Source organism: Sarcophilus harrisii, chromosome 3 (assembly GCF_902635505.1).
Source record: "Sarcophilus harrisii chromosome 3, mSarHar1.11, whole genome shotgun sequence".
NCBI classification, from domain to species: domain Eukaryota; kingdom Metazoa; phylum Chordata; class Mammalia; order Dasyuromorphia; family Dasyuridae; genus Sarcophilus; species Sarcophilus harrisii.
Genome location: NC_045428.1, coordinates 92,331,305 through 92,358,594, shown reverse-complemented (window position 1 = coordinate 92,358,594; position 27,290 = coordinate 92,331,305). Strand labels below are relative to the sequence as shown.

General features: G+C 31.4%; 1 pseudogene; it reads left to right on the top strand.

Moving 5' to 3' along the window:
* Window positions 1-213: 213 nt before the first annotated feature.
* The window catches only part of LOC100935226, a 95,710-nt pseudogene continuing 68,633 nt past the window's right edge, over window positions 214-27,290 (top strand).

Below are 27,290 nucleotides of genomic sequence, written 5' to 3'. Positions count from 1 at the left end.
TCAAGGAGAAAATATTGCAAGCATCCAGAATGAAACAACTCAAGTATAGTCATGCTATAGTCAGGATAACACAACATTTAGCAGGTTCTACATCAAAGAACCTGAGGCCTTGGAATATGATATTCCAGAAAACAATGGAGCTAGTATTGTAACTAAGAATCACCTACTCAGCAAAACTGATTATAATCCTTCAGAGGAAAAGTTGGTCATTCGATGAACAGAGGAGTTTCAGGTTTTGTGATGGAAAGACCAGAACTGAATGGAAAATTTCATTTTAAAATACAGGACTCTGTAGAAGCATACGGAGGTAAACAGGTAAGTGATATCATAAGGGACTTAATAGGATTTATCTGTTTATATAACTACATGGGAGGATGATACTTGTAATTCATTAGAACTTTCTCATTATTATAGCAGTTAGTAGTATATATAGAGGGCATAAATATGAGTTGAAGATGAAGGGATAATATATTTTTACTTATTTATATTTGTTTTATTTTTTCTGCTTATACATGGATAGTAACTTTTTAAATGTATATTTTGTTATGAATCATGTTGAGAGAGAAAAATCAGAACAAAAGGGAAAACATGAGTGAGGGAAAAAAAACGGAAAAAAGAGTGAACATAGCATATGTTGATTTACATCACATCTCCACCATAGTTCTTTTTCTAAATGAAGATCATGTTTTTTATCCAAAGTTTATTGAAATTAATAGGAGAGAAAGGAATTTACTGGGAGAAAAGGAAAGGGAAAAGTGGAATGGCATAAATTATCTACCATGAAGAAAAGAGGCAAAAAAAAAATTATTTAGAGTGGAAGGAAAGAGGGGGAGCAGAGAGAGAGAATAAGTGAACCTTATTCTAGTCTAAATTGACTCAAATAGGAAATAACATACATATCCCATGGGGGTTTAGATATCTATCTTATCCTGCAGGAAAATAGGAGGGAATTGAGATTTGGGGAGCAGGAGAGGGTAATAAAAGGGAGGGCATATTGGGGAAGGAAGTAGTTTGTAGTAAAACAGTTCTGAGGAGAGACAGGATGGAAGGAGAGAGAGAATAAATGAGGAAAATGTAATTAGCAATGTTAAGTGCAAAAAAATGAAGCAAGTTTCTCTGATGGAATATTATTGTTCTCTGAAAAGTAATGAGCAGGATGCTCTCAAAAAAAATAAGAAAAGAAAAATCTGGAAAGTACTCAATGAACAAAGTGAAATATACTGTATACAAAAATAATAGCAATGTTCTAGGAAGAATAGTACTATCATCTATAACTGCTCTGAAGGATTTAATGATGAAAATTCCTATCCATACACAGAGAAGGAACCAATGAGTTTGAATACAGATCAAAGCATTTACTATTTTTTTCTCTATCTCACTCTTTATTTTAACTTAATTTTTCTTGAGGATTTTTATATTCATTAAGGTGGGAGATCTATGTTTTCTTTCACAACTTGGCTTTTATGGCAATACTTTGATTAACTTAACATGTGGTTTTGTAATTGAGAGTGGGAAAGGAAGAGAATCTAATATTCAAAAAATCTTAAAAATAAATATAAAAACATTGTTTTGAATGTAACTGGGGGAAATATTAAATGAATTTAAAAAAAGAAAAAAGTTGAAAAAATAGTTGAGCAATTGGAGGAATAGATATAACTGGAGAAGTTTTGAATTACTTATGGAAATATTTGGGGTGGGGTTAAGTATATATGTGTAGAGAGAGAGAGAGAGAGAGAGAGAGAGAGATTATCTATCAGTCTTGTGATTACAAAATTTTTCTCATGCTAGAAAGCTCACATCATAAACATGCAACACTGTTTGTGATTTTCCTCAGCAATGACTGATAACCCAGGAAGTAGAGAAAACCATCAATTCTAGAATCTTATCTTTTCTAATGCAACAAAGACTTAAAAAGTAACATTTTCTGTAGACTATATTTTGTCAGGTATTGAGAGATGAAAAGACAAAAAACAATATATTCCTTATCTTTAAGGAGTTTATGTTATATTATATATGTCACATTTACACATACATGCATAGAAGTTTATTTGTAGAAATATATGTTTCCATCCAAACTAGAAATGGATGAAATATATACAATGATCATATGATGACCCTACAATCATACTTCCAAAACTAATTATTTAAATAGATACAAGAATTAAGAGATTTTCCAAATATTGTTTTAATGAATACAAACATATAAACACTGGATTTGGTTTACTGGCTCCAACATTTGTTCATTAGGGAATCAAGGACAAGTTTCATGAACTCATTGAGCTTCATTTTCTCTTCTGAAATATCACACACTTGATAGATAGCTGGATTCAGACATGTGTGGTTGTATTAGTATGTGAATGTATAATACATAAATCAGTATATATGTCTATCCATACATCTCTCTACATAAATACTTAATATATGTGCATTTTTTATACATATATACTTGCATACCACTCATGACTGTAAGGTAACCCTTTGTAAACCTTTAAGTATTGGATAAATAGCATCTTATCTGGAAATTCACACCTGGTTTTGAAGCAAAGGATTGGATAATTTCTTTTATTTTAAATCATATCCATGGTTGACAATTTGTTGATATCTACCAAGTGCCAAATTGTAAAGCTATCCATTGTTCTAATACAATTGACTATTGCTGGCAGGAAAAAAAAAAAAAAAAAAAAACTTTAAAGAAATATGTTTAGAAAGCACTGATGGCATCATCAGCTTACTTTTCTGTTTTTTTTCCATTAATTTCAGATTTTAAAATGTCAAACATATCAGGATTTTAGCCACTGGTGTTTACTAGTAAGTACTTAAGAATCAAAGTGGCCTTAGACTACAGGCTTCGTTGGCAAAAAGGAAAAAAAAATGTTGAGAAAAAAAAATGCCCTTTATGCAATCTCCAGATGATTCTTCCTGAGTTTCAGCATTCTGTTTGGCCTAGACTGAGAATCTATCAGTTTCCTTTAATCCATGTTTGCAACTCAGCCAGACATTGGGAAAAACTGGCAAAATCACCATCTGGGTCAGAGTAAAAGGAAATCTAGGGCTGAGAATCATTAGTTAACTGATGCATTTGCTCTGTCAGTTGTTCTCTTAACTTCAACAAAAAGAAAAGAAAAATTAAACCAGACTGATATTTCCTCTCTAGCTTTAAAATTTTTAAGTATAAATTCAAGTGCAAGTAAACACAACAAGTGATACACTTATGGGCCTAAAGATCAGACTGTTATCAGAAAATTCATCATATAGTGGTATTTTATAGGTGAGATTTTTGGCATGCTTCTCTATTGAATAAGATGAATATTTGTCTATAAATGTAGGCACTGACTAATAGACAATGCAATAAATAAATAAAATAGGATGAATATCTGAAAAGTAAGGGAAGAATCATACCTTGTTTTCTTCTGTGCTTCCATTTTGTTAATAAATTTAGATAATATGTTTCCTTGAATAGGTACTGCATTATTACTATTATTATTTGGAAAATCAAAGTGTTTAAGTATTGAAACGTGGTGTAGATTTTAGAGTTTGAAACAAGTCTGGTTTTCTTTTCTTATGATGTAGCATTTATTAATGATACTCTCCAATGTGTATTAAATGGAAACTATGTACCTACATAACCACCTAAAATAGACTAGATGTGCCTTCTAGATATCTACAGTATGACTTTCTCTTCCTTGGTTCCATGCTCAGATTAATTCTTGGCATTTTGCCTGCTTTTACTTTAATGTAGCAGTTCCTCAGTGAAATAGGTTTAGAAACAGGATATAGGTTGGGATAAAGAAGAAGAAATAGGCCCACTTATACTCAAATTGCATTTAATGGACTACAATTGAAGAGGAAATGAAATATAAAGGGTTTAAATAATTTTTAACATTAATGATGCTTGCATACCCAGGAAATTCAACAAATTGACAGGAAATTGGGTTAGGGGGAAAAACCTTAATATTAATATTATCTTTCCAAGTTTAGGATAATTTAAGAGTAGCCATTAGACATTTTCTCTCTGCCTAAAAAGCTCCCAACAGAAATCAAAGAGTGGGGGGTTTAAAATTATGTTATTTTTCAGATTTGTTGCAAGCATTGTCATCAGAATGAAGATATGTTCTATTTTCTCTTTTGTTAGATTATCAGACTTGGGTTAAAAAAAGTCATTTCCATGCAATTAACATTTCTACAGGATTCATTAAACTCTATTTACTGAGGCTCCAACTGGACTCAATTCTTTCAGTTATCTATGAAAATCTTGGAGAGGTCAGACTAACCAAGAAAAGTGATGGTGTTCCATGGAATACAAAGAATAAGCAGATTATTTGATTTCTCATTCTCTTAAGAGTTGGTAACAAGGGCAGAAACTTTTGAAAGGTAATCCATTCTCATGTCAAATATAGTAATTAAAATAAGAAGTATTGCAAATTAATCCATTTTAATTGTAGTCTCTATATCATAATTTCTGCCTCTTCTTGCTGGAACTACACATTCACAAAGCCCATTTACATCTCATCAGTTAACTAGCAAAGACTATCCAATTTCTTTCTTTCTTTTGTCTAGGTTAGCTATCTCAAAAACTAACAGTAGCTTTCCTAACTAAAATGAATGGATATAACTTTGTATTACACTATATACATAGCATTGCCCTCATTTGTTTCTTTCACTTATTTGTTATGTTATATGATGATAAGCTTACATACAAAGGGAAGAGATGGGAGAAATGAAATTCTAACTACGCTCTTAAAAACATGATGAGAAGTAGTTTTTCAGGATGCAAAATGGAGAGAAATTTTGGTGGTTTTAGTTCACTTCTTTATTTAATGAACTGGAACTTTAAGCAATGAAAAGGTAATGAAAAAGCAACAGTTAGCCCATGCAACCATTTAAAATGAAGTGAATTAGAGATGATAACAAATGTGAACTGTGCTGATTTCTGACAATAGATTACATGTACTAAACATGCCCCCTTTGGGGTAGAAGAGGAGTGAGGAAAGAGAACACCTTTCCCAACTTAGAAAATGTTGGGTAGAGACATCTTACACCTCTGTCACTAGGAAAAAATGCCATAATAATTACTACCACCACCACCACCACTACTATTACTACCACAATTACCACCACCACCACCAACACCACTACTACTACTACTTACTACAGTTATTTATATAGTATCTACTAGGCAGCAGGTACTTTACAAATTTGTGATTTGATCTTCACAACCATTTTGGGAGGTAGGTGCTGTAATTATTCCCATTTTACAGTTGAAGAAACTGAAGCAAAAAAAAAAAAAAAAAAGGTTAGGTGACTTGTTCAAAATCATACAGCTAATAAGAATCTGAGACTATAATTAAACTCCAGTCTTTCTGACTGAAGATCTTTCTGACTCATTGTACCACATAGGTACCTAAGTATTGTAGTAAGCACCTATGAAGCCTATAATGTTATACTAAGAAAGCTACGTTATAGAAGATAAAGTGTGGAAAGGCTACAATACAGTTCTACAAAGGATCACAACTAGAATTACCCTTCCACCTCCACAGTGTTCCAAATTGGGGGCGGGGGCAGTGAATGATGATAGGAAAAGAGGACTTCAATGTATTTGGTCCAAGTTTGGCCTCAGCACGAGTGAAAAATCTGTTGAAAGCAAATTGAACAGGTAAAAATAAGTTATTTAGTTTAGAATTTAAATTAATTCCTAACTCAGGTGTCACATTACTTATATAATCTAGGTAATAAGAATAAAATATTACTGATATATTCTACACACACAGACATAAATGACTGGACAGAGAAATATATATAATTTATATTTTGCAGACACTAAAATTTGTAAAATCAATGCATTCCTTTACTTAATCTCAAGAATAATTTAAATAGTGACTAATTCAAGATATACAATGTCTACCTTATTTTGAGATACTTAAATAAACATATAATCACTTTTTTTGGTCAACTATGATAGACTTAGTTCTTCTCAGAGGTATAGTCATTCAAGACAATTCCAGGATATTTATGATGGAAAATGGCATCCTCATGTAGAAAAAGAACTATAGAGACTGAATACAGATCAGGGAATGCTGTTTTTACTTTTTTGGGCTTTCTTTTCTTTCTCATTTTTTTTCCTTTTGTTCCAATTTTTCTTTCACACTAGTAATATATAAATATGTTTAAAATGATTGTATATGTACAACCTATGTCAGATTGCTAGTTTTCTTGAAGAAGAGGGAGGGAAACACTGATTCAAAATCTTACAAAATGAATGTTTAAAATTATCTTTACTTGTACTTGGAAAAAAACAAAAGAAAAATCATATTTTAGTTCTCTTTGATTTTTTTGTTTTAATTACCAAACAATTTTATAATTCCTATATGTTAGTTATTTCTAATTAATTATAACATTGTTTTCATAAATAAAATTATTTTTCCCTTTTAATGATTTGTTTGACAGCATATGTCAATGGTCTATCAATATACATATCAAGAACAGTTCAAGCACACTTTGTGTCTGGAACTGGATAGGAAGACTGATTGTATCTGATATGTTACAAAGATTCTTCAAAGATCTAAAACATTTTATGGAAGTAATGGCTCATCTTTTCATACTAATATTCTATTTGTATTGCTATATGGCAGCAAGACTGTATATTTAAAAAGATATATTCCTTCATATTCATCTCACACCTGTGACCTCTGTCTATATATATACCTTCTAACTGCCATAATAATAACATTCTAATGAGTTACAAGAATCATCCTCCCATATAGGAATGTAAACGGATAAGTATGTTTACCTCCTTTTGCTCTGGTCTTTTAATCATAAATGCTTGAAAATCCTATATTTCACTGAATGACCACCTTTTCCTCTGAAAGATTCTTCTCAGGTTTGCTGGATAGATAATTCTTGATTGTAATACTAACTTCATTGCTCTCCGGAATAACATATTCTAAATGCTCTGGTCTTTTAATGTTTAGAAGCTGCTAAATGTTGTGTTATCCCGACTGTGGCACCACTATATTTCAGTTGTTTCATTCTGGATGATTGCAATATTTTCTCCTCCACCTGGGAGTTTCAGAATTTGGCCATAATATTCCTGGGAATTTTCATTTTGGGAACTATTTCAGGAAATGATCAGTGGATTATTTCAATTTCTATTTTACCCTATAATATCAGGGCAGTTTTCTTGATGATGTCTTGAAAGATGATGTCCAGGGTCTTTTTATGATCAAGACTTTCAGGTAGACCAATAATTTTCAAATTATCTTTCTTGGATCTGTTTTCCAGGTCAAATGTTTTTGTTTGTTTTGCTCTATTGTATCTTGATTTCTTATAAAGTCATTAGCTTCCATTTGATCAATTCTATTTTTCAAGGAATTATTTTTCTCAGAGGGTTTTTAGATCTTCTTTCCCAACTGGCAAATTTTGGTTTTTTTAGACATTCTTCTCCTTATTAATTTTTTGTATTTCCTTTTGCATTACAATTCTTTCTCCCAATTTTCCTCTATCTCTCTTACTTGCTTTACAACATTCATTTTGAGCTCTTCCATGACCTGATCCCAATTCTTATTTTTCTTATAGACTTTGGATTTAGAAGATTTGACTTTGTTTTTATCTTCTGAGTGTATGTTTTAATGTTCCTTTGTCACCATAATAATTTTCAGTGGTCAGAAACTCCTTTATTATCTGTTCATTTTCCTAATCTATTACTTGGATTTTAACTTTGTTAAAGTAGAGTTCTATTTCTAGTTTGGAGGTTGCACGATCTCAAGCTTAAGGTATTTTGTGCTGCTTTTTTCAAAGATGCTTCTTGGACCTGAACACATGCACTTTTTTCTTCCCTGGAGTTGTTAGGGAAGTTCTCACCCCATTTGTAGCTGTGATATCTAGTGTGTTAAAGCAACAGAATCCTACTTTGCTGAAACTGGGACTTCTGGGTTTGGGGTGGTGGCTACACTGGAATGACTTTTGCTAGAATTCTACACTGGGCTGCCAACATGGTTTCATGTTTTTCTCCTCACCTTCAAAATGTACTTAGGTTTCTCTGCACAGAGAACTCTGAAAGTCACCAATACTGCCACTTTTTCTGAGGCAGGACTAGGACTCAGGCCAGGTCTGGGATTGAGCCTATGGCCTGCACTGGAACTGAATGCTGAACTACTACTCTGGTATCACAAACTGTTACTGCTGACATTCTAAGTTGGCTCCAGCTGGAAAAATATTCTACTCCATCTTTTTGGGTATTCTGATGCTGCCAAATTTGTCTGGAATCATTATTTAAAGGGATTTGCGGCAGTTTGGGGAGAGGTTGGGTGAGTTCCTGCCTTCAATCCACCATCTTGGCTCCTCCTTCCTCTGCACTGGAAGTCTTAAAAGCTTATGTACATTGTGTCAATTGATAATCATGACATTGTTGAGAACAACTAGATAAGCAAATGCCTAAAAATATAATTTAAAAATAAAAGCATCTTGAGTTTTATAATGCTATAAAGCCTATCTACCTTGAAGATTGGTTTCTTAGGTGTCACTAGGACAAAGAATAAATATCTTTCAAATAATAGTACTTTATTGCTATCAAACTACACTAATCATTATTATTATTGAAGTTTGAAATATGAAGATAAAAAACAATAAAAATTGATCTTGAGAAATACAGCACTAGCACTATTGCATAGCATTCCTTAGTATATATGCATTAATGTTTGTTATGTTCAATTACTAGGAGGGTTTTCACATTAAAACCTATTCTTGCATAAAATATTTTATCACCCTACATTGTGGTTTAAATTTGTAGTGCCAACACATTTTAATGAAACATTTTGTTCTGTTGATAGGCTTTTTTCCTTCATCTATAGCAACCAACAAAGTATAAGCATCAGACTATTGGACAGAGCAACATCTAATGTTTGAAATCAATTAGCTGGAAAATTTAATCTTAATTTATAAAGAACTTTCATAAATTACTTTAGCATAGAAAATTCTTGGGTCAGAATTCAGAAATAAATGTGTTTTCAGGGAAAATTATGTTTAACACTGCCTCAATTTATACTGGAACTTTATCATCCATAGAATCTCTGAACTTGTCTACTCCAATATATGCCATAATAAAAATCTTCTTTATGATATACTCAATGAGTATTTATCTAGCCTCCAATTGATGATTATCACTGACAGATACTCCTATCTCTCAAGGCAGTCTAATCACTTTTGGGACAATAGCACTAATTGTACATTTTTCATTACCCAAAACCTAAATTTATCATTTGATATATAAGTACTGATTTTAGTGCTGCTTTATAGAGTAAAGAACATGCCTAATCACTCGTCAATGAGACAGTCTGTCTGTACTTGACTGGTATTATGATTCAGTCCACTACTCTGTCAAGTAACACACTCACTTCTCAAATGTAAAACAATTTCAAGGTCTTGTTTTTTCCTCTCCAACCAATTTTCCTTTGGCCATTACCTAGGCCAGTTTACCAACCATAATGCCCCAAACTGAACACAATGTTCTATGTGTCTGAACATGATAAAATCCATGAGGTTCATCATTTGCTAATCATGGAAATCCTATTTTTCTTCATGATACCAAAAGTGGATTTTTTTTCTTGGCTGTCTTATTACAATGTTGATGCCCATTGAACTTTAATTCAACTTATATACCCCACCTTTTTTTCAGAGAAGCTGTTGACTAACTGTGCTTCCCCAATCATGTACTTAGTGAACTGATTTTTTTCTTTAAACCCAAGTTTAAGGTTTTATATTTATTTTTAATATATTTCATATTATTAAGTTCAATAAAATCTCTTAGCCTTTCAAGATATTTTGGAATCATGACACTAATTTTATGCTATTTGATATTTTATATTTTCTTTAAATCTCTAATCTTGTGGTACCTTACTTTTTTATCCAAGAAATTAAAAGATTCTGACAGTTACAGAAAAACCACATTTTCCAGTTATTTCTTTTTTACCTAGAATGAATCATCTGGGTCTTGTGCCTAGGCCTGGAATGTTATGAACATTAGAAATATATTTTTTTGCCATTTTTATTTACCTTTTGTGTATTAAATCCTTGTCATTTAGGTTTTTATCCTTTCTAGAAAAATGGTAAAAATTTAAGTAGCACAACACTAATAAATATGGTTCTAGTATCAGTTTGTATACTTGTTGCAACTATATAGTAGAAAGAACATCTGAATCCAAATATAGGTTTTATTTTTCTCTTCCCAATTATAATTTGATAATACTCCTGGATATCATTTTCCTGGTTCTACTTACTTCAATGGCACTATTTCCTATACTTTTCCATGGTTCTCTGAATTCTTCATTCTGTATTCATCATGTGTTATTACCTAGCAATATAATATTCATGTATTATAATTTGCTCAGCCATTCCCTAATTGATGTTGTAGAAGAGTTTTTAGCATTTAGCAAAGCTTGCTAGTTTTCTTCTTATAGTATAGTTTTACAGACGTTAATCACATATTTTACCATACATTTTTCAGAACTTAGCATTCTCAGTCCTTCAGAAGATTTATATGTCTTTTGCAAAAAATAAATATACCATCTGTTTCTTCACATGCTTTCATGTCTTCATTGTAATAATAAAGACATTCATGTTTTATTTTGTGTGTGTGTGTGTGGCTTTGAAACATTTAGTTTAAAAACCTAGAGAGAGAATTTAAAACATCCATTTCTCTCTGAAGAGAGAGAGGTAAGATAATGATGGTTGTCCATGGCAGAAAGGCAAACATCATATACTAAATACAAGCTAATGTCAATTTCTCATTCAACTCCATATTTATTGGAAATGAGGGTTTTGTTTTGTTTTGTTTTTTACACTTACTAGGATTTTCCTTAAAGTTTTTTTTCCCTCTTTTTTGAAATGTTTCTTAATGTAATGTGTAAGTGCATCCAAGTAAGTATTTTCCAATTGAAAAGATTTTTTTTCTTATCTTTAAATTTTTTGTAGTCATTAAGAAGTAAGGAAATTTATAAAGGAAAAGAAGGACATTATCAATGTAAGAATTTCTTTAAACCTTTGTAAATAAATTTTAAAGAAATCAACCAACCAATAAACACATACTGAGCATTAGCATCCTCTTTGTGCCAGAATTTCGTTGAGAATCCCAGAGCACATTTTTTTTAATAAAAATACTAGATATAAAACAAACAAAACAAAATGTGCTCAACTGTAACCAAGTTTGGACACTTCATACTACTAAGTGATGAATTGTGTAAATCATTCTTAATGCTAGAAAATATCATTGTCTCTTCAGTAACAAACCCATTTTGAAAGTCAGTGTAAAATTATGTATAGAAACACAATCTTGACATGGTGGTAAATAGGTGTGAATCAAAAGCATACAAGCAGAGCTTATAATAACAATCATTGTCACACCTTCCTCCCACCCCCACCCCATACACGAGACAGGAAAAAAAAATTAAAATATTTTTGGATGCATGGAAACAGACTTATTAAAGATTGTGTTCCTCAAAGGAATTCATCATCCAAAGTAAGTATTTATTTTCCCATATACTCAATTTTGACTTCTGGGAAAGAATAAAATACTAATTGATTGATTAGGGTAGAGTTATAACTAAGAAATTAGAATAAAAATTGGAATAAGTTTTAGGAGAATGAAAAGATGGCAATCATTGGCAGCAGTTTAATTTTTTTTGCTTTGATAAATTAAGTGAAATTCTGCTGTTTTGCATTAGAAATATCATTGGAATATTTTCTGTGTCATTGTGACATTGATATGTGACATACTTAAAACGTTTTAATAAAAAATTAATAGTACTTTTCAGACAACCCATTTTCTGGAAGGAGTGGAAATTGAAGATAACATAGATTTTTTTCAATTCTGGTTTAATCATGCATGATTCTTGATTAGTTGCAATTGTATATACACATAAAGACATACTTGTGCATATTCAAAAGCTTTATCATAAATAAGTTCTTTTTCTATACACTTAATTATTTCCTGTATATTTCCTGATAACATGTAAACTTATTTTAATAACTGTTTTTATTTGAATTCAATATTCTACCTGCTATTTAATCCCTTGAGAAGGCATGCAATATGAAATTGATTAAACATGTGAAGTAATGTAAAATATATTTCCATATTAATCCTGTCACAAAAAACAAACAAACAAACAAAATACACACAGATAAACAAGAAAAATAAAGAAAAAATTAAAAAAAGAAGTCTGTTTTATTCTGTATTCAGTTCATCAGTTCTTTCTCTGGAGTGTGGTCATTTCATCATGTCTTTTGTAAACATCTTGGACAATTATTTTGAAGAGAGTAGCAAAGTTCGTTTACTATTTATCTTATTTAATTGCTCCTCCTTCTTCTCCTCCTCCTTCTCCTTCTCCTTCTCTTATTTCTTCTTTTTTTCCTCCTGCTTTTTCTTTTTTAGTACTGGTGTTACTATGTTCAATGATCTCTTGATACTGCTCAATTCACTTTAAATAAGCATATAACAATCTTTCCAGGTTTTTTTTTTTCTGAAACATTTTGCTTATCATTTCTTACAACAGTAATATTCTATCACAATCACACAATATAATGTGTTTATCCGTTCTCAGATTGATGGACATCTCCTTAATTTTTAAATCTTTGCCACGAAAAACAAAGAGATGATGATACATATTTTAATACACATAGGTCCTTTCCTTTTTTGTTTTATATCTTTGGGATAGAGACATATTAGTGATATTTCTTAGTCAAAGAATATTCAGAGTTTTGCAGTCCTTTGAGCTTTGTCCCAAATTGTTCTCCAGAATGCACTAGGACACAACACTACCAATTTTATATTATGGTTCCAACTTTTCACATTGCCTTTAGCATTAGTAATTTTCCTTTTCTTTCATGTTAGCCAATCTGATAGGGTATCTTGGAATTGTTTTAATTTGCATTTCTCTGAATCAATAGTGATTTAAACCAATTTTTTTCATGTGACTACTGAGAACTGTCATTTTTTTTTCTTCTGGAAAAATCATGTTCATATTTTTGAACCATATATAAATTGTGAAATGGCTCTTATTTTATAAATTTGCCTCAGTTCTCTATATATTTGAGAAATCATACCTTTATCAGAGAAACTTCTTATAAATTATTTTACTTTCTTTCTTCCCTAATTCTGGTTGCATTGGTTTTGTCTTTGTAAAACCTTTTAAATTTCACTTAATAAACAACAATCTACATTTTACTTTATTTTATACTCTTGATTACTCAGTTGATCATAATTTCATCCCTTATCATAGAACTACAGGTACACATTTTCATGTTCCTTAATTTGCTAATGATAGCACCATTTATATCTAAATCATTTTATTTTGACTTTATCTCAGTACAGAGTGTTTAATTCATTAGAATTAAATTAAATTTACTTAAATTATTAGAACCTTAAAAGAAAAGGAGAGATACAGAGAAAAATACAAAAAAAGAGAGAGAAAATGAAAGTGTGTGGGAATATGTGTGTGGGTGTGGGTGTGTGTGCATGCACACACTTTTCTTTAATGTGCTTTTCTTGGATTCAAATCATGAGTTTTATATATATATTAAACATGTAATACTGGACAAATCAATCTAAAATATTTAAAAGTTGCTTTTCTATTGCTATTAATTTACATGATAAAGTTTCCAAATGACGTATGAGAAATAGAAATATGATACATGGAAAGACATATTGAAAATTTAGAGAAAATGTAGAAATTTATTATAGTTTGTATAAATATATGATGTATGTAACAAGAATCATATGCCTGAAAAAGAAATTCATAGCTTCTGTAGAAATAATTTTTTTTAACCAAAGATTCTTCATACATTCATTTTTACCACTGTTAGTGTCTATTAAATGTGATTCTCAGTGTCTTCTACATTCTTCCCCAAATTTAAATTGGTTTCAGTGGCATCCAAATGAAGTTTTGTGAACAATTTTAGAATTGGCACTATTTAGGCACCTTATTCATGTTAATTAAAAAAAAATTTAAGCTTTCTAAAGTACCAAACACTTTAATAGAAATAATTAAGACAATAGTAAAATCAAGCATTTAAAGAGATATTAAGCACAATATTTAAATTATTTTCTTCATTGAATTGACTTAATTTGAAAAAAACTGTTAAAATTTTATCACAAAATATTTCATTTTTTCAATGAATCTGTGCTTTTTCTTTGAATGATAGTTGCCTTTATTCACTAAAGAAGATATTAAAACAAATCAGTTATATCATTAGAACATTTTTGTCAATAAGTAGTATGTGAATTTTTAGAAATAAAGTCCATATTGTCATTTTAAATCTTCAAATGCCAGGCTACTTGGTTGGCAATTTAGAATTTTTTTTATATTTTCTTTTTATATTGAAATATTTCATTTTTTTAAAGCAGAAAATGCATCTTATTTTAAGCTTATCACAAAATTTTATTTACCTTGCCCAGAAGGAAAAAAAAAAGAAGAGGTGGAGAATTTTTTAAAGTTGATGTTCCCCTAAAAGTCATTAATGACAACCATTGGAAAATATGAAACTAAAAATATGCAAAGTGAAACTAATTACAAAATATTAAGAGGAGAAAGGGGGCTCTCATAGTGAAAGCAGCTGAGATTGATTAGGCAGTTAAGAAGCATGCTGTGGTTGAAAGTTACTCATTAGAAAGAAAATAAAATAAAAAAAAATGAACCATTAGGAAAAAAATTCATTAAGGATAAATCCTAAAATGGCATATTTGAAATTTATTTATACTCATATTTCCAGAAATAGCCTTCTTGTACCAGAAATCATGAATATATTTAGACCTATAGCATAAACCTTTCACTCATCATTATACTAGTACCTTTATTTGTTTCAAAACAAGAAAAAACCTTGTGCTTAATACAGGGAGACACTAGATATAGTTTGATGCATTTCCTTCCTGTCTTTTTATTTATTGCACTAAATATAAAATAGGAAAAAACAGAATAGAAAAATAAAAATAAAAAAGGAAAATTAAAAAAAAAAAAAAACTTAAAAATCCAGAACATATCATGTGCTCAGCAGAATAACATGGAATGCTCAAAATATACAATACCAAATTTCAAGATTTGTACATAAAGAGTGATATTATAAGCAAATATAAAGAACAAAAATAGTTCACCTCTCAGATCTGTGGAGAAGAAAGGAATTCATGATCAAAGAAGAACTGGAGATCATTATTGAACACAAAATTGATAATTTTGATTTCATTAAGTTTAAAAATATTTTGTAGAAACAAAATAATGCAGACAAAATTAGAAAGGAAGCAATAAAATTGGAAAATATTTTTACAATCAAGGTCCCTGAACAAGGCCTTGTTGGTAAAATATATAGAGAATTACCTCAAATTTGTAGGAATTTAAACCATTTTCTAACTGATAAATGCTTAAAGGATATAGACAGATAATTTTCAGAAAAAGAAACTGAAACCATTTCTAGTAATATGAAAAAGTACTCTAAATCACTACTGATCAAAGAAATGTAAATGAAGATAATTCTGAGGTACCACTATACACCTCTGATATTGGCTAAGATGATAGGAAAATGTAATAATGAATGTCAGAGGAGATGAGGGAAAACTGGGACACATACAATGTCATTGCTGTTGTGAACTGATCCAATCATTCTGAATTACAATTTAACTATGCATATTCCTATGCATAAAGGACGATCAAAATATGGATACCCTTTTATCCAATGTTTCTACTTGGGCTTATATTCCAAAAAGATCTTAAAGGAGGGAAAGGAACCCACATGTGCAAAAATATTTGTGATAGCCCTTTTTTCAGTTGTAAAAAGCAGGAAACTGAGTGATGCTAAATGAAATAAGCAGAACCAGAAGATCATTGTACATGTCAATAGCATGATTATCCAAAGATCCACTCTATAGACATGGCTCTTTTCAAAAATGAGATGATTCCAATGATCAGACCCATTTACACTGAGAGAAAGACCTGTAGGAAGTGAGAGTGGATCACAACATAGCATTTTCACTCTTTTTTTTTTTGTGGGGGGGGGATTGTTTGCTTGCATTTTATTTTCTTTTATATTTTTTTCCTTCTTGATCTGATTTTTCCTGTGCAGTACAATAATTGTATAAATATGTATTCATATATTAGATTTAACATTTTTTTACCATGTTTAACATATATTAGATTACTTTCCATCTAGAGGTAGGGATGGGGGAAAATGGGGAAAATCTGAAACACAAGATTGATAAATTATCCATATATATGTTTTGTAAATAAAAAAATTTAATAATTTTTTTGCATCAATATTCATTATAGCCATTGTTCTATAATTTTCTTTCTCTGTTTTGGTCCTTCCAGGCTTAGGAATCAGTAACAGATTCTTGTTATAGAAGGAATTTGGCAGGACTCCCTCTCTATTTTTCGCAGTTGTTTATATAGTTTAGGATTAAATGTTTTTTAAACATTTGGTATAATTCACTAGTAAATCTATCTGGCCCTGGACATTATTTCTTAGGGAATTCATTAATGGCTTTTTCAATTTTACAAAATTTTCTTAGGGAATTCATTAATGGCTTTTTCAATTAAAAAAAAGAATATTTTTGTAAACATTCATCCATTTCATTTAGATTGTCATACTTGGCATATAGTCGGACAAATTGGTATTAAGTTCACCATTTTCATTTTTTATGCTTGTAATTTGCTTTATTTTCCTTTCCTTTTTTAATGAAATTAACCAAAAGTTTATCTATTTTGATGAATTTATCATAAAATCAACTCATAGTTTTATTTATTAATTCAATAGTTTTCTTAGTTTGAATTTTATTAAACTCTTCTTTGAATTTCAGAATTTGTAATTTGGTATTTAATTGGGGGTTTTAATTTGTTCTTTTTCTTGCTTTTTTAGTTCCATGCCCAATTCATTGATTTTCTCTTTCTCTATTTTATTCATTGAGCTATTTGGAAATTTAAAATTTCCCCTATCAATTCCTTAGGCTGCATCCCATAGGTTTTGGTATGTTGTCTCATTATTTTCATTCTCTGATGAATTATAGATATTTTATGTGATTTGTTGTTTTTCTCACACAAACTTTTGTTCTCTCTTTCCACCCTATCTTTAGTAGTGTTTTTGTTTACCTACTACCCTATCTCCTACCCCCTCTGAGAGTCACAACTTCAAGATCAAGCTCCATCCATTTTTCATCCCCCTCCCTTCTTTCACTCAAATGGGATTTGTGCTTCTTCATGTGCTAATTTTCCCCTTACACTCTCCTTTTCTATATTTCTAGTACAGAACATTTTTCACCCCTTAATGTCTTTTTATTTAATATCATCATACCAATCTATTCACAACCACTCCTTCCATCATATAGTGTCCTCCTCTGCTTATGACTGATACAGTTTTTGAGAATTACAAATATCATTTTCCCCTCTAGGTATGTAAACAGTTTAACCTTAATTTAATATATATTTTCCCCTCTGTTTATCTTTGTATGCTTCTATTAAGTCCTGTGTTTGCAAATTAAATGTTTTGTTTTGTCTGGACTTGCTCACTGGAGGATTTTGGTACCAGCCTGAACCCTGATCCTGAGCAGGGTGATGAGTGAAGTGGTGGAATTCAGAGAGGATGGTCAAAGAGGACTTCATTTATTCAAAATTCCCTGCACTTTATATACCCTAACATCCTTACATAGCTATAACACACTGTGCATGAGCTAACTATATACTGCACATGTGGGACCACATAAACAATTTGCCATTTTGTGCAGATGTCTCTTTGCTACTTAGTATGACTCTGCTTTAATTACAACTCAGGTTGTTATGCCCCCCTCACTTCTCAGGAAGGCTGAGATGTCCCTAGAGCGTCTGGGGAGTCAAACCAAAAACATAATAAGTATAATAAGCCCTGGCTGGGCTGAGTATCTTATACCTCACAATGAGTTTCTTCTCTATCTATGATTCTTGACACTGTTTAGTTCTGTTTTTTTTTTTTCCCAACAGAAATGATTGAAAGTATTTTACTTCTTTGAAGCTCCATTGCTAACTCTGAAAGATGATGCTGAGTCTCTGTGAATAGTTAATTCTTGGTTGTAATCCTAGGTCCTTTGCCTTAAGAAATTTGGTATTCCAGGCCCTCTAATTCTTTATTGTAGAAGCTGTGAGATTCTGGTAATCCTGTCTATTTCTCCTTGATATTTCTTTTTTTCTGGCAGGTTGCATTATTTTTAACTTGAGATTATAATTATTCAGTTTGATCCCTTTTAACCCAGATACAACTGGCCTATCTTGAGCTGGAAAGTGGTTTCTTTCCATCAGACTCTGGTCAGAGGTTTGCTTTTATATGGTTTTTGAGAAAAACTGAGAGAGGTGGAACAGCTTCTTCCTTGAGTTATTGTGGCATCTTTGTTATACTCCCTGAAAGTCTGTTTTCTTATGTTACTTTTTTTCTATTTTTTCATTCTTTTTATTTTGTTTATTATTTCTTGATCTCTTATAACTTCTCTGACTTCCCCTTTTCCTCCATTCTAATTTTCTTTTTTTTTAGCAGATATATATATATATATTTTTAATAATAACTTTTTATTGAAAAAACCCATGCCAGGGTAATTTTTTTTACAACATTATCCCTTGTAATCACTTCTGTTCTGATTTTTCCCTCCCACCTTCCACTCCCTCTCCTAGATGGCAAGCAGTCCTACATATGTTGAATATGTTGTAGTATATCCTAGATACAATATATGTGTGCAGAATCGAACAGTTCTTCTGTTGCACAGGGAGAATTGGATTCAGAAGGTAAAAATAACCCGGGAAGAAAAACAAAAATCCAAACAGGTTACATTCATTTCCCAGTGTTTTTTCTTTATGTGTAGCTGCTTCTCTCCATCATTGATCAATTGAAACTGAATTAGGTCACTTTGTCAAAGAAATCCACTTCCATCAGATTACATTTTCATACAGTATAGTTGTTGACATATATAATGATTTCCTGGTTCTGCTCATTTCACTCAGCATCAGTTCATGTAAGTCTCGCCAATCCTCTCTGTATTCATCCTGCTGGTCATTTATTACAAAACAATAATATTCCATAACGTTCATATACCACAATTTACCCAACCATTCTCCAGTTGATGGACATCCATTCATTTTCCAGTTTCTAGCCACTACAAAGAGGGTTGCCACAAACATTTTGGCACATACAAGTCCCTTTCTCTACTTTAGTATCTCCTTGGGATATAAGCCCAGTAGTAGCACTGATGGGTCAAAGGGTATGCACAGTTTGATAACTTTTTGGGCATAATTTCAGATTGCTCTCCAGAATGGTTGAATTCGTTCACAATACCACCAACAATGTATCAGTGTCCCAGTTTTCCCGCATCCCCTCCAACAATCATCATTATTTTCTCCTGTCATCTTAGCCAATCTGACAGGTGTGTAGTGGCATCTCAGAGTTGTCTTAATTTGCATTTCTCTGATTAATAATGATTTGGAACACTCTTTCATATGAGTGGTAATAGTTTCAATTTCATTATCTGAAAATTGTCTGTTCATATCCTTTGACCATTTGTCAATTGGAGAATGGCTTGGTTTCTTATAAATTAGAGTCAGTTCTCTATATATTTTGGAAATGAGGCCTTTATCAAAACCTTTAACTGTGAAGATGTTTTCCCAGTTTGTTGCTTCCCTTCTAATCTTGTTTGCATTAGTTTTGTTTGTACAGAAGCTTTTTAATTTGATATATTCAAAATTTTCTATTTTGTGATCAATAATGGTCTCTAGTTAATCTTTGGTCAGAAATTTCTTCCTTCTCCACAAGTCTGAGAGGTAAACTATCCTATGTTCCTCCAATTTATTTATAATCTCATTCTTTATGTCTAAATCATGGACCCATTTTGATCTTATCTTGGTATACGGTGTTAAGTGTGGGTCCATGCCTAATTTCTGCCATACTAATTTCCAGTTATCCCAGCAGTTTTTGTCAAATAATTAATTCTTATCCCAAAAGTTAGGATCTTTGGATTTGTCAAACACTAGATTGCTATAGTTGACTATTCTGTCTTGTGAACCTAACTTGTTCCACTGATCAACTAATCTATTTCTTAGCCAATACCAAATGGTTTTGGTGACTGCTGCTTTATAATATAGTTTTAGATCAGGTGCAGCTAGGCCACCTTCATTTGATTTTTTTTTCATTAATTCTTTTGAGATTCTTGACCTTTTGTTATTCCATATGAATTTTGTTGTTATTATTTCTAGATCATTAAAATATTTTCTTGAATGGTCAAAGGATATGAACAGACAATTCTCAGATGAAGAAATTGAAACAATTTCTAGTCATATGAAAAGATGCTCCAAGTCATTATTAATCAGAGAAATGCAAATTAAGACAACTCTAAGTAATGATGATTGTTGGAGGGGATGCGGGAAAACTGGGACATTGATGCATTGTTGGTTGTTGGAGGGGATGCGGGAAAACTGGGACATTGATGCATTGTTGGTGGAGTTGTGAACGAATCCAACCATTCTGGAGAGTAGTTTGGAATTATGATCAAAAAGTTATCAAACTCTGCATTCCCTTTGATCCAGCAGTGTTACTACTGGGCTTATATCCCAAAGAGATCATGAAGAAGAGAAAGGGACCTGTATGTACACGAATGTTTGTGGCAGCCCTCTTTGTAGTGGCTAGAAACTGGAAACTGAGTGGATGCCCATCAGTTGGAGAATGGCTGAATAAATTGTGGTATATGAATATTATGGAATATTATTGTTCTGTAAGAAATGACCAACAGGATGATTTCAGAAAGGCCTGGAGAGACTTATACGAACTGATGCTGAGTGAAATGAGCAGGACCAGGAGATCATTATCTTGGTATATGGTTCAACAACAATACTATATGATGACCAGTTCTGATGGACCTGGCCATCCTCAGCAATGAGATCAACCAAATCATTTCCAATGGAGCAGTAATGAACTGAATCAGCTACGCCCAGAGAAAGAACTCTGGGAGATGACTAAAAACCATTACATTGAATTCCCAATCTCTATATTTATGCCCACCTGCATTTTTGATATCCTTCACAAGGTAATTGTACAATATTTCAGAGCCTGATTCTTTTTGTACAGCAAAATAATGATTTGGTCATGTATACTTATTGTGTATATCTAATTTATATTTTAATATATTTAACATCTACTGGTCATCCTGCCATCTGGGGGAGGGGGGAGTAAGAGGTGAAAAATTGGAACAAGAGGTTTGGCAATTGTTAATGCTGTAAAGTTACCCATACATATAACCTGTAAATGAAAGCCTATTAAATAAAATAAATAAATAAATAAAACTATTTTCTTAGAAGTCTGATTGGTATAGCACTAAATAAATAGATTAGGCAGTATTGTCATGTTTATTATATTCACTCGGCCTATCCGGGAGCACTTAATATTTTTCGAATTATTTAAGTCTGACTTTATTTATGTGGAAAGCTTTTTTGTAATATTGCTTATATAATCCCTGACTTTCCTTTGGTAGATAGATTCCCAAATATTTTATACTGTCAATAGTTATTTTGAATGGAATTTCTCTTTGTATATGTTACTGTTGGATTTTGTTGGTGATGTATAAAAATGCTGAGGATTTATGGGGATTTATTTTATCTAGGATTTATTTATTTATTTAGCAGCTTTGCTAAAGTTATGAATTATTTCTAATAGCTTTTGAGTAGAATCTCTGGGGTTCTCTAAGTATACCATCATATCATCGGCAAAGAGTGATAGTTTGGTTTCCTCATTGCCTATTCTGATTCCTTTAATCTCTTTCTCGATTATTATTGCTGAGGCTAGTGTTTGTAATACAATATTGAATAATAATGGTGATAGTGGGCAACCTTGCTTCACTCCAGATCTTACTGGGAAAGGTTCCAGTTTTTCCCCATTGCATATGATGCTTACTGATAGTTTTAAATATATGCTCCTGACTATTTTAAGAAAAAGTCCATTTATCCCTATACTCTCAAGTGTTTTTATTAGGAAGGATGTTGGATTTTTTTCAAATGCTTTTTCTGCATCTATTGAGATGATCATATGGTTTTTGTTAATTTGGTTATTAACATGGCCAATTATATTGATAATTTTTGCTAATATTGAACCAGCCCTGCATTCCTGGTATAAATCCTACTTGATCATAGTGTATTATCTTGGAGATGATTTTCTGTAGTCTTTTTGCTAATATCTTATTTAAGATTTTAGCATCAATATTCATTAGGGAGATTGGTCTATAATTTTCTTTCTCTGTTTTCAGCCTACCTAGTTTAGGTATCAGTACCATGTCTGTGTCATAAAAGGAGTTTGGTAGGACTCCTTCAATCCCTATTATTTCAAATAGTTTATATAGCATTGGGGTTAATTGTTCTTTAAATGTTTGGTAGAATTCACATGTAAAACCATGTGGTCCTGGGGATTTTTTCTTAGGGAGTTGGTCAATAGCTTGTTCTATTTCTTTTTCTAAGAAGGGACTATTTAGGATATTTACTTCTTCCTCTGTTAATTTGGGCAAGCTATATCTTTGAAGGTATTCTTCCATTTCATTTAAGTTGTCGAATTTATTGCCATAAAGTTGGGCAAAGTAATTCCTAATTATTGCTATAATTTTCTCTTTGTTAGTGGCAACTTCTCCCTTTTCATTTTTAAGATTGACAATTTGATTTTCCTCTTTCCTTTTTTTAATCATATTTACTAAGGGTTTGTCTGTTTTGTTGATTTTTTCATAGAACCAACTCTTAGTTTTATTGATTAATTCAATAGTGTTTTTACTTTCAATTTTATTGATCTCTCCTTTTATTTTTAGAATTTCAAATTTAGTGTTTGACTGGGGGTTTTTAATTTGTTCCTTTTCTAGCATTTTTAGTTGCAAACCCAATTTGTTGACCTTCTCTTTCTCTATTTTATGCAAGTAGGCCTCTATAGATATGAAATTTCCCCTTATTACCACTTTGTCTGCATCCCATACATTTTGGTATGATGTCTCATTATTGTCATTTTCTTGGGTGAAGTTATTACTTATATCTATGGTTTGCTGTTTCACCCAATCATTCTTTAGTTTGAGATTATTTAGTTTCCAATTATTTTTTGGTCTACTTTCCCCTGGCTTTTTGTTGAGTGTAATTTTTATTGCATCTTGGTCTGAAAAGGATGCATTTACTATTTCTTTCTTATTGCATTTGAGTTTGAGGTTTTTATGTCCTAATATATTGTCTATTTTTGTACAGGTTCTATGAACTGCTGATAAGAAAGTGTACTCCTTTCTGTCTCCATTTCGTTTTCTCCAGAGATCTATCATATCTAACTTTTTTAGTATTCTATTTACCTCTTTGACTTCTTTCTTATTTATTTTGTGCTTTGATTTATCTAATTCTGAGAGTTTTGCTGTCTATTTTTTCTTGCAGCTCTCTTAATTTCTCTTTTAAGAATTTAAATGCTACACCACTTGGTGCATATATGTTTAATATTGATATTGCTTCATGATCTATGCTACCCTTTAGCAAGATATAGTGCCCTTCCTTATCTCTTTTAATTAGATCAATTTTTGTTTTTGCTTGATCTGAGATCAGGATGGCTACCCCTGCTTTTTTGACTTCACCTGAAGCATAGTAGATTTTACTCCAACCTTTTACCTTTATTCTGCGTGCATCTCCCTGCTTCAGGTGTGTTTCCTGTAAACAACATATTGTAGGATTCTGGCTTTTAATCCATTCTGCTAACCACTTCCTCTTTATGGGGGAGTTTACCCCGTTCACATTTATGGTTAAAATTACCAATTCTGTATTACTTGCCATCTTGTTAACCCCTGTTTATGCTTTTCTTCCTTCTTTCCCCCTTACCCCCCTTCCCAGTATTAAACTTGTGAGCACCACTTGCTTCTCACAGCCCTCCCTTTTTAGTATCCCTCCTCCCCACCTTAGAGTTACTTCCCCTATCTTACTCCTTTCCTTCACAGTTTCCATATTCCCTTCTGCTTAGCTTATTCCTTCCCTTTTCACTTTTCCCTTCTCACTTTTCAATGAGATGGAAGAAGATATACCATAAATTGAATATGTCTAAAATTTTTTCTCTTAAAGCCAATTCTGATGGCAGTAAAATACCCACTATGTTCATCCCCCTCCATTCTTTCTCTCAGATATAATAGGTTTCCTTTGCCTCTTCATGAGACGTAGTACCCCCACTTTACCCTTTTTCTGGTACAGTGTCCTTTCCACCTCTAGTTTCTAGAACAAGGTATACATGTATTCTTTATACATCTTTACAGCAGAAATATAGTTCCCAAGATTTCTTTTTACCTTTTTAGGTTTCTCTTGAGTTCTATATTTGTAGATCAAACTTCTGTTAAGTTCTGGTTTTTTCTTCAAAAATAGGTGAAATTCACATTTTTAAATTTTTTTTTTAAAAATTAAATTTAATTAAAAATTAAATAATTAAAAATTCATTCATTTTAATGAAAATTCAATTATATTTTTCTTACTTACTATCTGTATGATACTTACTTACTATCTGTATGATACCAAAATCATGTCATAGAATCTTTTTTGGAATGCAATTTCTTCATCTGTACAATTAGTATTTTCAACTCAATAACCTCTAAAGAGCCATGAATCCCAAATCTATAAAACTGTGATTGTTTTGTTCAGTTTAAGAGTGGCAGGTTTTTTCTTAACATGACAGAAAAAAAAATATTAATGAACATAAATACTTAGAAAAATAGATCAACTTGAATTGTAGTACTAATGATTCATAAATGATCCAGAAGTTTTAAAATTGTATCTGCTAAACTTCATTCTAACTGAAAATATCTATGATAACACACACACACACACACACACACACACACACATATACATATATGTTTTGTGATTTTTAGTTCGGATTTGCTCCAATAAAGAACACTCTCGAGTTAAAGTAAAAGTAAATTTTATTTAAACAGGTAAAGGAATAAAACAGGATTTAAACCCACACGGACAGCAAATGATTAAACATAACAAAAAAAAAAAGTATTAAGCCTAACAATATTAAATGGAATAATGAGAAATACATCACCAATTCATTGGAACCATTGATCTCACACAAACTGGGAGCCCCGGAACAGCCTGATCAACATGAACTGGGAAAGTCCCATGCGAAGCGTCCTTCCATGGGTGAAGCTCAGCTTTGCAGCGGGACTTAGACTTTTTATATGTTCTTTAAACAAAGAAAGCATTGGGCCAATTCTGTTATATAAGCCTTTTTGGCATAAATTGGGGTTGCAAGACTAGAGTTCATTTATTATAAGACATGTCCTTATTGACATGAACCAAAGCTCGATCTTGGCGTATGAGGTTAATTAAATAGCTCATATTTGGGAGGGAGCCACTCCTCTTCAAACATAAGCAGTACCAGCGATGGCTAGTCCCTACAGATAATGCCAAGAATATGCAGAGTTCAAGGATCAGTCAAATAAGGCCTAGTCACGTCCAATGCTCAGGCCTATTATTTTGGAATAATATTATATAAAAGAAATTCTATTTTCTTATTCAATATATTAATCCCTCTACCCATACAGGTTAAGCAAGGTTTTTTTTTTTCCTTACAAGATATTAAGATATTCTTTGAGAATTTGGTGTCTCAGATGACTAAGGGTTGAACATTTTATATCACTTGAGTAAAAAGCAACCATAAAATCTTCATCTTCATGGATACTCTCAGATAGATGGTATCTAACCATCACAATGGTAACTTTATTTAGATGAATCAACTCTAGAGACTCTCATTACCTTTGTTGAATAGCCTTCTAATACATAAATCTTCATTATTTAACTATGAATTACCTCTGAATACATATTTTTTCCAATATCTAACCTAAATTACCAGAGTGCTAGCTTGAAAAAAGTCCCAGTTCAAAAGAGTATCAAATTAAATTTTATACTATTTTTTTTAATATTAATGGCTATATCATTCAACATCTGGTTTTCTGCTTGTTTGTCTGGGTTTTGAAAAATCTGTTTCAAAAAGTCAAAGAACTGAAAGATCTTAGTCTGAACAGCTTTTAAATTCAGTTCCTGTGGTCAGTTATTCTACTTGCTGATAATGGAAGGCAATGTGATACCAGAAAAAAATGTAATAGATTTTAAAACAAATATGCTATACCTTATTTGTCTGTGTGACCTTGGTATAGTCATAAAACTCCTTAAGGCTTTTTTTTTAATCTTGTAAATTCAAGTTTTTAACCAGGAAACACCAGATCTGTTTTGGATCTAGATAAGGAATATCATGGCCAGCATAATAAAACATGGAAAGTTTTGTTATTTTTAGATTAATTCTAAAAGTTGAAGTCTTAATAATTTATCATAACATTTTAATTTAAAAGTAAACCATTCAAAAAGATCTCACTCCTTTGCAAAGTTTTTAAGACTACAAAGGGAACAACAAAATGAAGTAGTTAATAGAAAACATAAGTCAAGATAAATACACATATAATTTATCTACTATTACTACTACTAAAGATCTTCTGCCCCTTCATTAGCTCAGGAAAACAATTCTAGATGAACTGTATCTACAGATATTAAAAGTATGACAGATGTAATTAATGAGACACTAGCAAGGGGCTTTGATTAATTACAAATAATATAAGAAGTTGTATTTAATTTGGGGAAAAATGTACCATTATGTTAAGAAGATAATAATATGAAAAGCACAGGTCAGAATATTTGAGATTATTTCTTGACAAAATTTGAGAACATGATATTAAAATGGTAAAAGGCATTGATTGTTTAAAGTTATTTTGGAAGAAGAAATCCAATACATTATCCTACATATTTCTTAATTCTAAGTTAGCAGTTTTACCAGTTACTTAGAGAAAGGCATTAAAAACATGGTTATTAACTTTATAAAAGATCTGAATCTCAAAAAATGCTTAATATATTGGGTTACACATTTGTTGGGTTCCAACAATTTTTGGCAGAATAAGACAGTTGATTGAATTTAAAAATGGGAAATTTCTTTGGAATAAGTGTATGGGAATAAAGGAATCTTACAGAGGCAAAATTTCGGTGTTTTAGAATCCATCCTATGCATCAGAGAGATCTGGATTTCAGTATCAACTGACAACTATGGCTTTAAATTTCCTAGAAGGTTACTAACCCTCTCTACACCCCATTAATATCTCTAAAACAAAAAGTGGTAGAAAATTGTTAAACTTTTCTTCCCATTTCAAAAACATAGTTCTTTATTTAAAACAAATAGAAAATAAGAAAAAGAAAAAAAAATAGAAAAAGGAAATAAAAAAA